The sequence below is a fragment of the Thalia democratica genome, chromosome 2, assembly GCF_965202585.1.
Source record: "Thalia democratica chromosome 2, ktThaDemo2.hap1.1, whole genome shotgun sequence".
Classification (NCBI taxonomy): domain Eukaryota; kingdom Metazoa; phylum Chordata; class Thaliacea; order Salpida; family Salpidae; genus Thalia; species Thalia democratica.
Window position 1 is genome coordinate 3,978,264 of NC_139166.1, and position 14,770 is coordinate 3,993,033.

Genomic DNA, 14,770 nt, shown 5'->3' on the forward strand with positions numbered 1-14,770 from the left:
AAATTACACTGTGAATTTTCTTTGATTGTGTCTATCTTTTTTGAATAAACCCAACTTAAACATGTTTAGTTTTATTTTATCGTTACTTATCTGTTAAATATAATCTTTAATTTTTGCAAAAGTTTTTTGACGATTTCATACTGTCAATTGAACTTGTAAGATTTTAAGTTAGATAGCCTAAAAAAACTACCGGTTTTGTTAGTAAAATATATATAGTTAATTTTTAGTTAAATTGTATTTAACGTTATAAAATAACAATAAAACAAAAAAAATTTAAAGTGCTCGAACTAAAAAAAAACCACCATTCAAAAAGACAACTTACTGTTTAAGAAAGAAAACTTATATTTTTTAACTTCGATCAATGTTTATCAATATTATTTATAATCGTTTAAAGTAAATACCCGTTCTAAAGCAACTTTACTTATTGTAAAGTAAATAAGCAAACTTCATTTGTTGTTGCTCATTTAATAGTAGTATTTATAAACATTTAACATTTTTAACAATTAAAATAATTTTTCTAAACAAAACAACAAGCTCATTTTAAACAAATTTCAAACACTTATATAAAGATGACTAAATTTTTTAATTTTTTCTATACTCTTTTTTTTTGTCATAAGTGTTAGACATTTATTCAAGTTTTTTTAATAGGTATTTTCAAAAGTTAGACTAATGTTTATAAAGACTCTTATAGAATGAACCACTTGATTTAAAGTGAACTAAATTTTTTTCAAGCTTCAAAACTAATTTTCAAGCTGTAATTAAAAAAATATAAGTCAGTAATACTCAAATTAAACCTTTCAACTACTTAGAAATGTTATTTAAAAAGACATTGGTTCTTTTTTGCAATTATAAGTTTTCAGACAATTTTTATGTAAACTTGATGTCTTGAAGCTTTGAACTTTTAATCCGGTAGAACAGTGTGAAAAATTTAAACATTCAAAACTCTTCAAGAAACTTCTTGTTTTGAAATTAAAAAAAAATGAAAACTAGTATTAATATTTCCTTTTTAATCTAAAACGAGTTATTTCTAGTAATTTAACACTTGCTGTGTTTGATTATTTATTGCTAAGTTCTTATTTTTACGTGCAAAATTGAAAATTTGAATATTAAATTTTAGTATAACGTTAATTTTTTTTAAGAATTTATATTTTGTCTTTTTAATATACTTTAGATATGTTCTGTTTGTTAAGAAGTTAAAAACCAATTTTTATTGGAAAAAAACTGAACTAATCTACAAAATTTTAATTGAACGTTAGCTTATTTATTTTTCCAAGGTTTATAGGTTTTTTAGTTTATAGTAAGCTTTACTAAGAAAATTAGTTTTATTCTAATAACTCGTTTACTGTTATATATCAAAACTTGTGGACATTTTAATTTTTAACCTTCTTTAGATAAACACAAGTATTTTTAATTAATCTACAAACCTTTTGGAGTGTTTATCTAATTTTATCTGAATAAAACATAGGTAAATTTTACTAAAATACTTACTTACTTATTTTATAGATAATATAAATTTTAAAAATTTATTAGTTGAAGATAAAATTTCTTGTGTTTTTTTTTCAAGACGTTGAATTTACACAAAAAACGTCAAGAAATCTTAAAAGAAAATTTACTTACAAAGAGTTACTAACAAAACCTGTAATCAATGAAATAAAGTATCTGCTGTACTTGTAAATTATTTGACAATTTAACATTTTCGGACACTAGCAATGTTTTTTGTCAAAATATAAACCTAATAAATTAACAATACTTATACATATTTTGGTACTAGAAATATACACCACAATGTTAATCAGTTAGTACATGTTTAAGTTTAAAGATACGTAATCTTTTTATACAGATTAACATGAAGGCAGATTAACGTGAAGTTTGTTAAGTTTACTGTTAAAGCGTCAAATTTACATAAAAAACGTCTTTAAAAATTTAGCTCAACGCATAGTTGTTAACAAATTGTTAGATCAAAAGAATAAAATAATTTGTTACTTACATTCTTAATGGTTTCGAAAACAGATTTTTATTGAATATCTTAAAACAGACTTTTAAATGTGTTAAAATTAAAACTGTTTAATTAAGTTATTAGTTATTCATTAAATATTATGCATTAAAAACTATTTTTTAAAGTTAAAAATTAACAAACTTTGATTATAAATATATTTTTGACTTAATGAATGCAAGCTATAAAACGTATCTTTAAAGTTTTAAGTATAACACTTTTAATAAATTTATTAAAAGATATCAAAAGTTCTTACCAGAAGCAAACGTTTTAGAGTTTTTAATATTTTTACTTTCTCGTTAATTAAATTAAAATGTAAAGATTTAAGACATCGAAGACTTTAATTCTTTATAAGTGAGCACTCTTAACACTTTACTTTTACTAAATTAAATATAAGAAGTTAAACTTATTGTGATTTTGTACAAAACCTAGTTTGCTACAAAAACCTAAAGTTTAAAATGTTAAAAACTATAAAGGTGTGACAGCTTATTATATTTAGAATACTATTTTTGTTTATTTTAGAACTAATTTAAACAAACTAATTATTACTAAAAAATTATAAACAACGTTTAATGTTTGTTTTCATTTTAATTGTAGCACTATATATAAAAAGTAATGACAATAAAAAAGTATAAAACTTTTTAGGCTAGTTAGACTAAATTAAAAATAAGAATACGAGAAAACTTATTAAAATTTAATATAATTTTTTTAGATACATATAAAATAGCATGAAAGTTTAAGTTATAGTACAAAATTTATTTTTAAGAAGTCATAAGCGTTTTGATCATTCAATATGTAATTAAAATATCAATCACAATATTAAATAAGTTTTTAGTTTTTTGAAGAATAAAATTATTTTAATATCAAATAACACAATTGTCTCTTATCAAACTTTATAACGCGAAGTATTTGATTAATAAATTGCAAACATTATTTACATACAAACAAAATTCTAGACGGTGTCATTTAAAAATTTCAAAAAATACATAAAATCAAAGTCTTAAGACTTTAAAAGCCTTTATACATTAAAAACATCAAAATATCATTTTATATTTAATTTTTTGCGTTAGTTATATACTTGTTACAATGATAAAGGAATTTAAAATTTAACTTGATTGTCAAAATTTTAAAATAAAAATCAATCAAAAAAATATATATACACATCTTTAATACAAAGCCAATCTTTATCCAAAGCTTTCAATTATATACTGATCTTACTTATAGCTACCTTATTGTTGGAATTTAAACAAAACATTTTAAACATTTTTTTACTGTTTTGGTTTTTAAAAGTTATTATTACTAAGAAATAATTAAATACTTCTTTGACCCGAAAACAACTACACTAATCAAAAATTACAAAGCTTAGAAACTATATCATAAATTCAAAATAAATTTAACATACGTCAACGCCTGCAATCTATTAGTAAAATTTTGTGGTAATTAAAGCTCATAAATTAAATAAAATCCGAAATGTACAGTTATCTTACTGTATTATAACTTTAAATCTTTGTCTATACACAATACACATGGACTTACAGGTCCTAAACTATTTCAGTGTTTTTAAAATAAGTATTCATACCATAAACATAAATAATCATATTAAGGTGTTCCAACTCTTAAGCTTTTTTGAAGATTTGATGTATTTAAAATTTGGTTGAATTCTTGTTTTGAACTTTTTACCCAAACAACAGTTTTTAGATATCTAGACAGATTATCATAATTAACTAAATGTTACTACCACCGTAAAATTCTGAGGTTACAAGTTTTAATTGGCCTAAAAAGATAAATGTGAATAAGTGCGGTACTTGTACAATTATATTTAAGTACGGCTGATTTTAAGTTACATCTATCCCCTAAAATTATGGTAATGAAATTTAATTATTTAACTAAATTAAACCTTAATAGCTTTACTGAATGACAAAACTTTTTTACTTTTTCTTTATTCATGAATTTTAGTTAAAGAATGTGCTAAAAAGAACTTTTAAAACAAGCATATTTTTTAATGAATTATTCTTGAGAAATTTTTGTGAAACTGTTAAGACAATTTATTAGTTTAGACAAATTGAATTAAACAAACTTATTTTAGTAAAAATTATAAATACTTAAAAACAGTAGATGCTGTTTTATTTCTAATCTTTATTTACTTTAGTATTTAAAAATATTTAAAATGTAAAAAAAAACTGATCGATATATATTTTTTAACATTGATTCAATTAGACACCACTTATTTTTAATAGTAATGTTTATTAAAGAAAAAAGAACTAAATACTGATAATTTAAGAAAATTTATTTTAGGAACATTTTACAAATTTAACATAAAATAACTTGATTTTATGTTACAAATTAAAACAGATTTTTGTACTATAAACTTCCAATCACAAATACAAAAAAACTTGTCAATTTTATTTGCAAAATTTTTTTTAATAATCTATCATTTTATTTTTCTAAATATTTGTTACAAAATTACCTAAGGTGAAATATTTATTCAACATACTTTATTTATAGACAAACAAAAGATTAGGCGATGACGTTTATACTTCAAAAGGGTTGCGTATAAATATATAAGATTAAAATTTTTTTCTACATTTAATTTGAAAAATAGTTTTAGGTGAAAAAATATATAATCTGGTCCACAGTTTGTAAATATAACAAATTTCCGTAAACTAAAGCTTTCTATACTTAAAATCCTTATTACTATTATTTTTTCAAATAAATGCGGCTCGCTAAACACTTTTTCTATAAAAATAAGCTCTCTAGAAACAGTCGACTCCTGTTTTAATGGAGCTAAATTTACATTTTTTTCAATATTTTGATTTCCAATACTCTTCATATAATTTCGTTTTAAACATCAGAGATAAAATTCAAAATATTACAGTTTTTTACTTTTGTACTTATTCAACAACTAAATTAAAAAGCCGAAAAACTAGCTATACTGTTTTGCGTTTTACTAATAATTGTAGTTACAAGGAAACTTAAATATTGTGTTTTTAAATATGTTTGCGTGCATAAAACCGAAAATACGTATAACTAATTAGCAGGCATTTAGTGGTATGTATTTAATTATTAACTAAATACAATTGTTGATCTTAAATAACTTAAAATGTCTTTAAATTTTTAAAAAACATAAAATTGTGTTACACTAAAAAGTTTTAATATTCATCTTAAGTGTGTGCTTATTTTTATAAGATTAATTGAATTATAGATTATATGATGTGAAAGTATAAGAGTTTAAATTTAGTTCATTTAAATTCTTAACATTTTAAATTGTTGTTATGTACTTGTTTTCAGTAATACTTTTACAACACCTATATGACTTGGCGACAGCTTAAAATATTAACTTATTGAATTTACCAAAAAAAAACTTTAGAGGTTATGTTTTAAATGAGCTTAAACAGGTAAAAGCATATTTTAATGAACATTTTATAATGAAAACAGTTAATAAAAATACATGTTTATTAAAAAAGGGCTTGTTCTATATGGACGAATTTTATGTATTACAATTTTACAATTTACCTAATGTGATTCTTAAATATCTGTTAAAAGTATTAATAACTGACAGTGATTATTTGATACTTAAGAAGACTTTTAAAAAATTATGAAAAGCTAAAATAACGCTTTTGACTTGAATTAAGTACGTACTTTGCTAAAATAAAATCTATGATAAAATGTTTGAGTATCTAATATATGTTACAATAATAACAAACCTTTTTATAAGTTCACGAAATAAATTTACAGTTTTTTCAACAACAAATTTTATTCAGTATTTTGAACTAAAATACGTCATCTAAAAATCAATTATCAAACTTTGATTTACACATCAATAAAAAGTTAAAGGCTAGACTATGTCGTTGACCTTAAAATGTACTATGAAAGAGTTATTTTAAGACTTTAAAAGGTTTTATCTAAATCAACTAATGTAGCTTGATTTTATTTTGTTAAAAACGTTGAACAGAAATACGTAATTTACAAACATCAACTAACAACTGCTATATACACATAAACAAAAAGCTAGACGTTCGTTGAAATATTAAAATATACTTTTAAAGTGCTGTTTCAAGACTTTAAAAGCTTTTAAAAGTCAATTAATGCAGCTTGAGTTTATGTGTAAACAGCAGTTGTTTGTACATTACGCATTTCTGTTTAAATTATTTAACAAAATAAAAGATTTATAATAATGTTATCAATATACGTATTGTAAAAGATAAAAACCTAGTTGCTTATAATCTATCAAAGCTTTTATTTAACTACATTTCAATTAGTTTCAAACAGGCAAAAAGTTTTAGTTATACAGAAAATTTAAAATCAAAAACGTTTAGAAACGTATCAGCCCTTCATACAAAGTCTGTTATCTGTTTAAAAAACTAATTTTTCAATTTTTGGGGTTATATTTCAGAAAAGTAAAATTTTAAATATGTAACTGATTTGTTTAAGTTATTCTTCGTTTACAGAATAACAAACATAGTACTCTAATTGTGTATAATTAAAAAACAAGAGAAAAATTTAACAAAAATATGGTTTTGACATTCGAACAGTATAGCTTAAAATTTAATGAAAACATTTACTTAAAATAGTTACCTTAATTTTTTTTAACAATAGAACTGTTTTCTTTGCTTTCTAATCCTTCAAAAAACTGATAATTCTTATTTTATGTGTAGTTAATTTTAATGTCTATAAAAAAGACAATTAAATATTTACTATAACGCTGTTGTGGTATTTTACAAATGTCAATTCTAAATAAAGTCTTAATTTTTTTTTTGTGTATTGCATTAAATTTATGTTTCAACAAATCATGTTAAGACGTTTACTTCAAAGGATTTACGTAAAAATATTAAATAAAAAATATACTTTTGTAAAACGTAATTAAGTATTTTCTCAATGTTATCGACAAAACGTTTAAAAGTTTATTAGTACATGTGTCTTTTTTATTACGTTTTAAACTAAAAGACCAACGCGTATTTTATTAACACAGTCGTTAATACATTTTTTTTAAATTTAATTACGGCTATACAGTATGTATAACAATTTTTGATCTAAAAAAATAATTATGCTTCCAAAACTTTGTTTAAAATTTATTTCGTAGCAATACTGTTAATTGTATCATTAACACAATGTATTCTATTTTAAGTGCAGTGATATGTTTTCTAAAGTTTAGTTAATAAAATTTTTTTTTTTCTACATTACATCCTCAATTAGGTTTTAATAGTTTTAAACACCTTCTGAACAATTCATGATGGTAAGTTTAATGCCACAATGTACTAAATGTGTAAAGGAAGTATTCTTTTAGAAAAACATAAAAATTCTATAAATATAAATAAATAGTTGTTAAATACACGTTTATAAATTTCATTATTCTTAAACAAAATTAAGCTTACACATCAAACTGAATAAAAAAACATTAATAGCAAACTCTATTATAAACCAACTGGTGTCTAAAATTTTAAAACAATTAAAATATAATAAACATTTGTGTTGCTGCAAAAACATCTAAATCACTTAATATTGAACTTGAAGTTTAGACATAAATTCAATTAATCAAAAAAATTTAAAAAACTTCGCTTATTCCATGGTAACACTTAATTCTTAAACATTCTACGTTTTAATCTAGTTTTTTGACACTTTGACCTATTAAAACGTAATAAAAATTGTAGTCTTACAAGCTAACAAACTAACGATACTCAGTTACAGATTTATTTAAAATATAAAACTCATAATATAGTTAAAAAAATTACAAGTTTATTTCATATCTTAAATAAATCCTACCTAAGTATTACCATGTAAAAGAACGTTTAAAAATAGTTTTTTTTTGGAGGTTGTGAATCTGTTTAAGACTTAACTTCAGTTTGACTTCTACTCTTCTTTTCAAAAGTCTATCAATCAAAAATATTGCTTTCCAAAAAAACCAAAACAGTTAAAAAAGGGGGGTAATCTTATAACCAATCACATCAATCATAAAAACATTAAAAAATAACTTTTATTTTATTTTCAAACATATCTTTGTGTGGTTTTAACGAAAGTGCGTACAACTAATTAGTAAGTAATTAGCAGTACTTATTTAATGAATTGTTAAACATATAACTTAAAATTTACAAATATAGATTTTATACTTTTTTCTAGTAAGCCCTTCAGCCTTTACTGCGATTAACAATACTTATTAGATTAGACAAATCTTACTGTTAAAATTTAGTACTAAAAACAAATATGTTTACATAATGAACAGTTAATTTAAAATTAACATTAGTTTTACTGACATAAAATTTAAAAAAAAATTTCTATATATAAAAATATTCAAAAATATACTTTTCAAACAAAAATATCACATAAGTAGTGCTAAAGCTATAGTTATAAACATTTTTAAAAGTTTTACAAGGCATACTTATTTACTCTGTGTATATTAAACATTAAAGTATGCGTTTAATATAATTTTAATAAGTTAACGTTAAACAATTAGTAAGGTTAAATAATTTTTTTTTTTGCATTAATCATTCAACATCTTAAGATAATTTTGAAAACCATTAAGAAAGAAAAAACTTAAGAAAATCCGAAAAACTTAAGAAAGTTAAATAATAAAATCTAAAAACTCAAACGTTTTAATTAAAATTAATTTGATTAAATTGACTTTTTTTTAAATGCTGCTTTTATTTCCAATTAAATATTCTTCTACTTGTGTTGATATATGAATAATTTTAGTTGATTGTTGAAATTTTTTAGTAAGTTTTTTTAACCTTTGTACTAAAAAATTTAAATTACTCAAGAATTAGTTTTTATTGTGCAATTATTCACAATGTTTTTCCATTCATCATTGAATGTGAACAGGTGTGTGACAATTCATTTAGATCACAATAATGATAATCTGTTAATTTGCCATTGGATAACAAAGTGTGGTTTTACTTACCTTTTTGTTTGCACGCTATGATCTGAAATACATGTGACAGTCAGAAATTTTTTTATCAAAATCTTTATATACACTTAATGACTCTTTAAAAAAGTTACAAAAAAGTTTAACATAAGAAAAAGTAGTTAGTAAATATTACATTTATTCATCTTTTAAATTTTTCTAAATGTTTTATTATCTTAACCAGCAATATTTACTTTGATATCATGCAATTCTAAAACGAAATAGGTATTTTTTGGTTTATATATTTCATAAGTACACTTTAGAGTGAAAAAACTATAAAATGTTAGATTGTATATATATGTTTAATTACAAAGGAATGATGAATGGTTAAAGTAATACTGTTACTGCTACCAACTGAAATGTATCATTTTTTTTTTACTGTCCTAAAGTTCAACTTTTTATATCAAATATCACAAAACATTTGTTTAGTTAGTTAAGAAGTTTTTATTCGTACAAATGTTTTGTTAGCAGCTAGAAAGTAAAATAAAATAAAAATGTTTTTTTAACAATATAACATAAAACTATATAAAGATAATACTGTATACTTACTGTAAGCATTTAGTGTTAAAATAAACATGCATTAAAATTAAACAAATACTTTTGTTTTAAAAACAATTGTTGATTTTTATTGTTGTATTTTTAAATACAACAATACGTAATTCATTTAAAATACTTACATGCTTTTTATCTTTAGTGATTTTATTAGTAATGTATACTTAAACTTTGAATTTTTTGATTATAGGTTTGTTGAAAAAAAAATATCTTATACAAAAATCACGATATTATTTAAAAAAACAAAAACATAACATTATTATAAATATATTACTTTTAACTAACACTAAGTTGTAAAAAAAATTTCAAGTCACTTTTAAGTAACTGTTTATCAAGACTTAAGTACAAAAAATTGCTTGTAATTTAATTTGAATAAAACTAAAACCAAAACTAAGTACATCAATATTACAAAAAGTTAATGTTTTTTCTTCAAACCAAACTTAATTTTACAAAATTTTGAAAAATAGGTCACACTGACCTACTTTCACTGACTTATTTGAACAAAACAATTATTTTTAACTTTTAGTCAGTAAGAAAATAATAAATAACCTTTGTAATCATAATGGATTATTATTATTCCATGTGACTCATGTTAACGAAACAAGCAAACGTCTATTGTAAAAATTTACCACTTTACTTAAAGAAGATGAAGTGCTAGCACAATTAAGAATTTATAATGCATATAACAGCGTGTAAATATTTATTAGTAGTAACACCCTTCGTAGTATGTAACACCCTTTTTAAAAGTACATCTTTAAAACAGTGTGATTATTTTTAAATTTGACTAAATAAATTTTCAAAAAAACACTAAACTATGTTTGATTTTGACATAACTAATAATATCAATTGTAATTATTTGAGTAAAACTAAAACTGTATTAAACCATTATTAAGAAAATAGATTTTTTTAATTTTAAACTAAAATCGTAGAGATTTTTGAAACTAATTTAGATTGCTTTTTAAAGGATGCACTTTAAATAAATGGTTTAATAAAAAAAACAATTGTCTATTTTTACTTGAAGTCTGTTTAAAAGTGATTAGTTTCTAACAAAGTATACTAGTGACGTCAATTAATGAAAACCAGAAACGTCAAGTTCAATATATTTTATATTATTAATAGAGATTATTTTAAGTTAGTCAAAAAAAATCTTTTACAGTTTACGTTTTGTAGCGCTTGTAAGTAGCGTTTCTACAATTATGATTTTTAATTTCTAATTATGATTTACACTTTTTCTACATATTGTAAATGACTCTTTGTAAAAATTTATATTCAAACAACTTTAACTTTAATATAAAGTCCACCTATAAAATAATGATTTATTATATTTTATATTTATGAATTTTATAGTATTCTTAAATTATCTTTAAAGTTTTTAGATACTCTTTTTTTAAAATAATAATTTTACTGCTTGTAACAGTTAAAAAATACTAATCAAAAGTTCCTTACTTTTTAAAGACCAGCGATATCATAATATTTAAAAAAATGTATTGTTCAACTTTAAAAATATAATTTTAAGACTACAGCACTAAAATCTTTAATTGTTGGCACTTAGACATCATACAACTTCCATGGCCGTTTAATTTAGTTAAATCTTTAGAATGTCAATTTATAAAAATATAAATTCCACTATAGCACTGAGAAAATTAATGATCTTTTTTACATTTTATATATTAAAATAGACATTTATAAAACTAAAGAGATAAATTAATATTCAACTCAAAATATAAAACATGCTTTTTATTGTGGTTGATAAAATTATGAAATAACTACTTTTTTATTAGAAGTTTGCAGACTTGTTGAAATAAAAGTTGAATGAAAATTGCAATCAAACTTAGTTATCAACTACCGTAGTAGTTAAATATTTTTGTTTTTATTGTTTTGACGTGTGTTAAATGCAATAAAGTTTATAGAAATAACTGTAAATTATATTCGACGAACCTGTTTAAATTAACTTTTAATGTTTAAGGTTTTTTTGTACCTAATTTCTGTTTTCAAGTACTATATAAAAAAAGTAAGTACTAACAAAGTAAATAAAAACGTATAAAACTTTATACGGTTCAAACATTACTTAAATTTCAAACAATAAAAGTTTTCAATTAAAAATCAGTTTATTTTATTTTTTTCTTGCTTTTAAAATGTGTAAACTTTATAGAAACACCTCGGGTACATAATTTAGTAAAATCAGAGCTAAAATATATTTTTTAACAGTGCTCTGGAGTTCCACAAGTTTTACCATATATAAAACTAAGTCGTGAATATAATTAAAAGTTTGCTTAGATCTTTAACAATATATTTCTCTTTTTATAACAACCATACTTATAAAGTTTGAAAAATTTAAGTAAAGTATATACTTTTTAAAATACTTGATTATCATATTTACAGAGATATGTTTGTTAGAATTTATACAATTTAGTTGATTACAACCTCTAAAGCAATAGAAAAATACTATACTAGTAAATATATTGGTATTTTACTTAATATTTACTACTTCAAGACTTTATTATACAAAAAAGTTTTGATCAAAGACCTCTTCAGTGCTTATGTAAAAATCTAAATATAAAACATCTGCTCAATAGAAATTTAAATTATACTTAATTTAAAATATTTATGCTCTGCTTTATTTGAAATTTCTTTCTACTTACAAACATGAAAACATTAAAGTCAATTAACAGTAACCAACACTGTCAATTTTGTGTTTAGATTATCAAATCAAAGTTTTAAGGTATCAAACATCAAAACATTAAAGTTTGTTAACAGTACTTGAATAAAAACATTTCAGCGTTGGTAGGCAAAAAACTTGTTACAAATATATTTTTAACAAAATGGTCAACTTTGAGTTTAATTTACAAATTCAAAGTTTAAAGGTAAGCTGCAGTGAATTAAATTAATAACTAAAAAAAAATTTACACGTTTTTACACTTATTACACGATTTAGTAACACAAATATAATTTTTATTCTTGTTTTTATTTAAGTTTATAAATAACTATTAGTTATTTTATTTATTAAATACAGAAATTTTGGAACAAAATAGTTTTAATCTTGAATTAAGGAAATGTAAAAGTTAAAGTTATTACTGTTTACTTTTTGTAAAACTTTTAAAATAAAATTCAAATTAGTTAAAATGTATTTTTACTTATTTAACAAGTTTAAATAGTGTTATTAACAAAAAAAAATCTTAAACTTTTAATTTGTATACTTAATATTTTCTTACTCTCATTTACTACAAAAGCTAAAATATTAAAAATTTGGTAACCTGTTTCATATTAGGTTTACCATATGCGCTTTTTATCTAAAATTAATTATAATTAATAAAAATCTACATATAAGTTTTAAGAAAAACGTGCAAAATTATCAATATTATTAAAGTTTTAGTCTATAACGTTTTGAAACAATTTAAAAGTGACTTACACAGCTACAGAAGTTTTGCTTTCTGTGTATAATTTGTTTTTAGGTTTCAAATTGGAGCATTTTAAACATATGGCCAGATGACCGGATAGCTTTTTGTAACCAACGAGCCATTAATAATACACAAGTACTTATAATAAGTGAACCTTTTTCAATGTTTGTCGAAGTATTGTAAGAAAAGCCAACAGTAAAACTGTTTATATGAATAGATTTTATTGAGGTTTAAATATAAAAGTACGAAAACCGAATGCTTTAAACTAGTGCAAAAGTGACTTCTTGCAAATGCAAACTAATTACAAGTGCATATTTTAAGTATTCCCAAATTGAAAAACTAACTAGTCTAACAGTACTAGTTTAACAATAACTTTAATTTGAAAATAAAACCAAAAATCAAGTAGTACTTGATACTTACAGACTACAGTATATAAAACAAACTTGTATAAATTTTTGTAAAGTATACCATAAAAGTAGTCGTTATGTAAAAGCTATAATAAAATTTTACCTTTTCATTGTTCAAAAGATAAAATATATATCTATGCAGTTTAAAAACTGCTTATATAACTACTTATGTTTATTATTATACTTTTATTTAAAAAATTTGCACAATGGCATGTTTTTGCATTATCAAACATAAGCTTATTGTTTATTACATGTATTTTCAAAATGTTTAAAACTATATGTTTTCAACTTATATAGTGTAGGTAATATCAAACATAAATTTTAACACATAGTAAAATAAATTGGACGAAACTGCTTAAATTTTTTTACAATGATTTTTATATATGTACATAATTCATAATTTATAAGTTAGTGCTATGCGTATTATAAAGAATAATGTCAAATGTTGTTGTGTTATTCATCATAAAAAATATATAAGTCTGATTGTCAAACACTAAAAATATTCATTTTTGTATACGAATAAACATTAATTGGTTTAATTTATTTTTGAAAAATTTAACTTTTATTTTTACTAGGTAACACTTTAAGAAGACAGGTTACTTTAAAGATTTTTTGATCTGATTAAAGTAAAAAGTAGTAAAATACATTTTAGACTTTAAAACTAGTTTCTATACAATATACAAAAATTTGTTAAAAGGGTTATTATAACTTTTTAGAAATTTTTAAGTATGTTATTTTAGGAAGTTTTATGAAAATCAGCAAAATATAACTTTTTTAAGTTTTAAGAAACAAACGTGAAATTTGACAAAACTGAAGTAGATTATAAAACGAAATAAAATATTCTAAATATATTTCATTAAAAAAAACTTTTTCTAAACTGCAATAGTTTTAAATTTTGTTTTGATTGACTTTTTGTAAAAGTTATAGTTAGATTGTTTACTTAAACACTAAATTTTTAGTTTATTTTTGTTCAGAAATTTTAACTTATTGTTTAATCTATGTAAGTAACAAAATGAATAAAGAGACTTATAACGTTTTAATGTTGTAAATTTTAAATAGTTTAAATAAATAGTAAAAAGTTTAAGCTAATAAATACTGTATGACTTAAAATAAAACCTAAATTTAAAAATTAAGTAAATATTTTAATAGAAACTATTATTATCTTCAAAAAAAATATTTAAACTTTTTTTTGTAATATACTTATTCAACTACTGAACAATTTTGTAAGGAAATTGTTGTAATTAAAATGAAAGTTACAACTGTGGCTACTATTATACTTTCTGTGAGTTCTTTTGCTTAAAAAAATTAAGTTGATTTTTAACTTTGTTTTTTAGTTTAGTATGTTTCGTCTATCGTTTGCAAAGATTTTTTTCTCACCTCTAATAAGTTTTACTTAAATACCAACAAGTTAAACTTATAGTATTTTTTCTATCAAAATATTATTAGCAATTAAAAAATTTACTTGATTAAATAACAGTGGCTTGTACGAATTTTCGGAGCTTGAGTTCTATTTAACTTATAACTT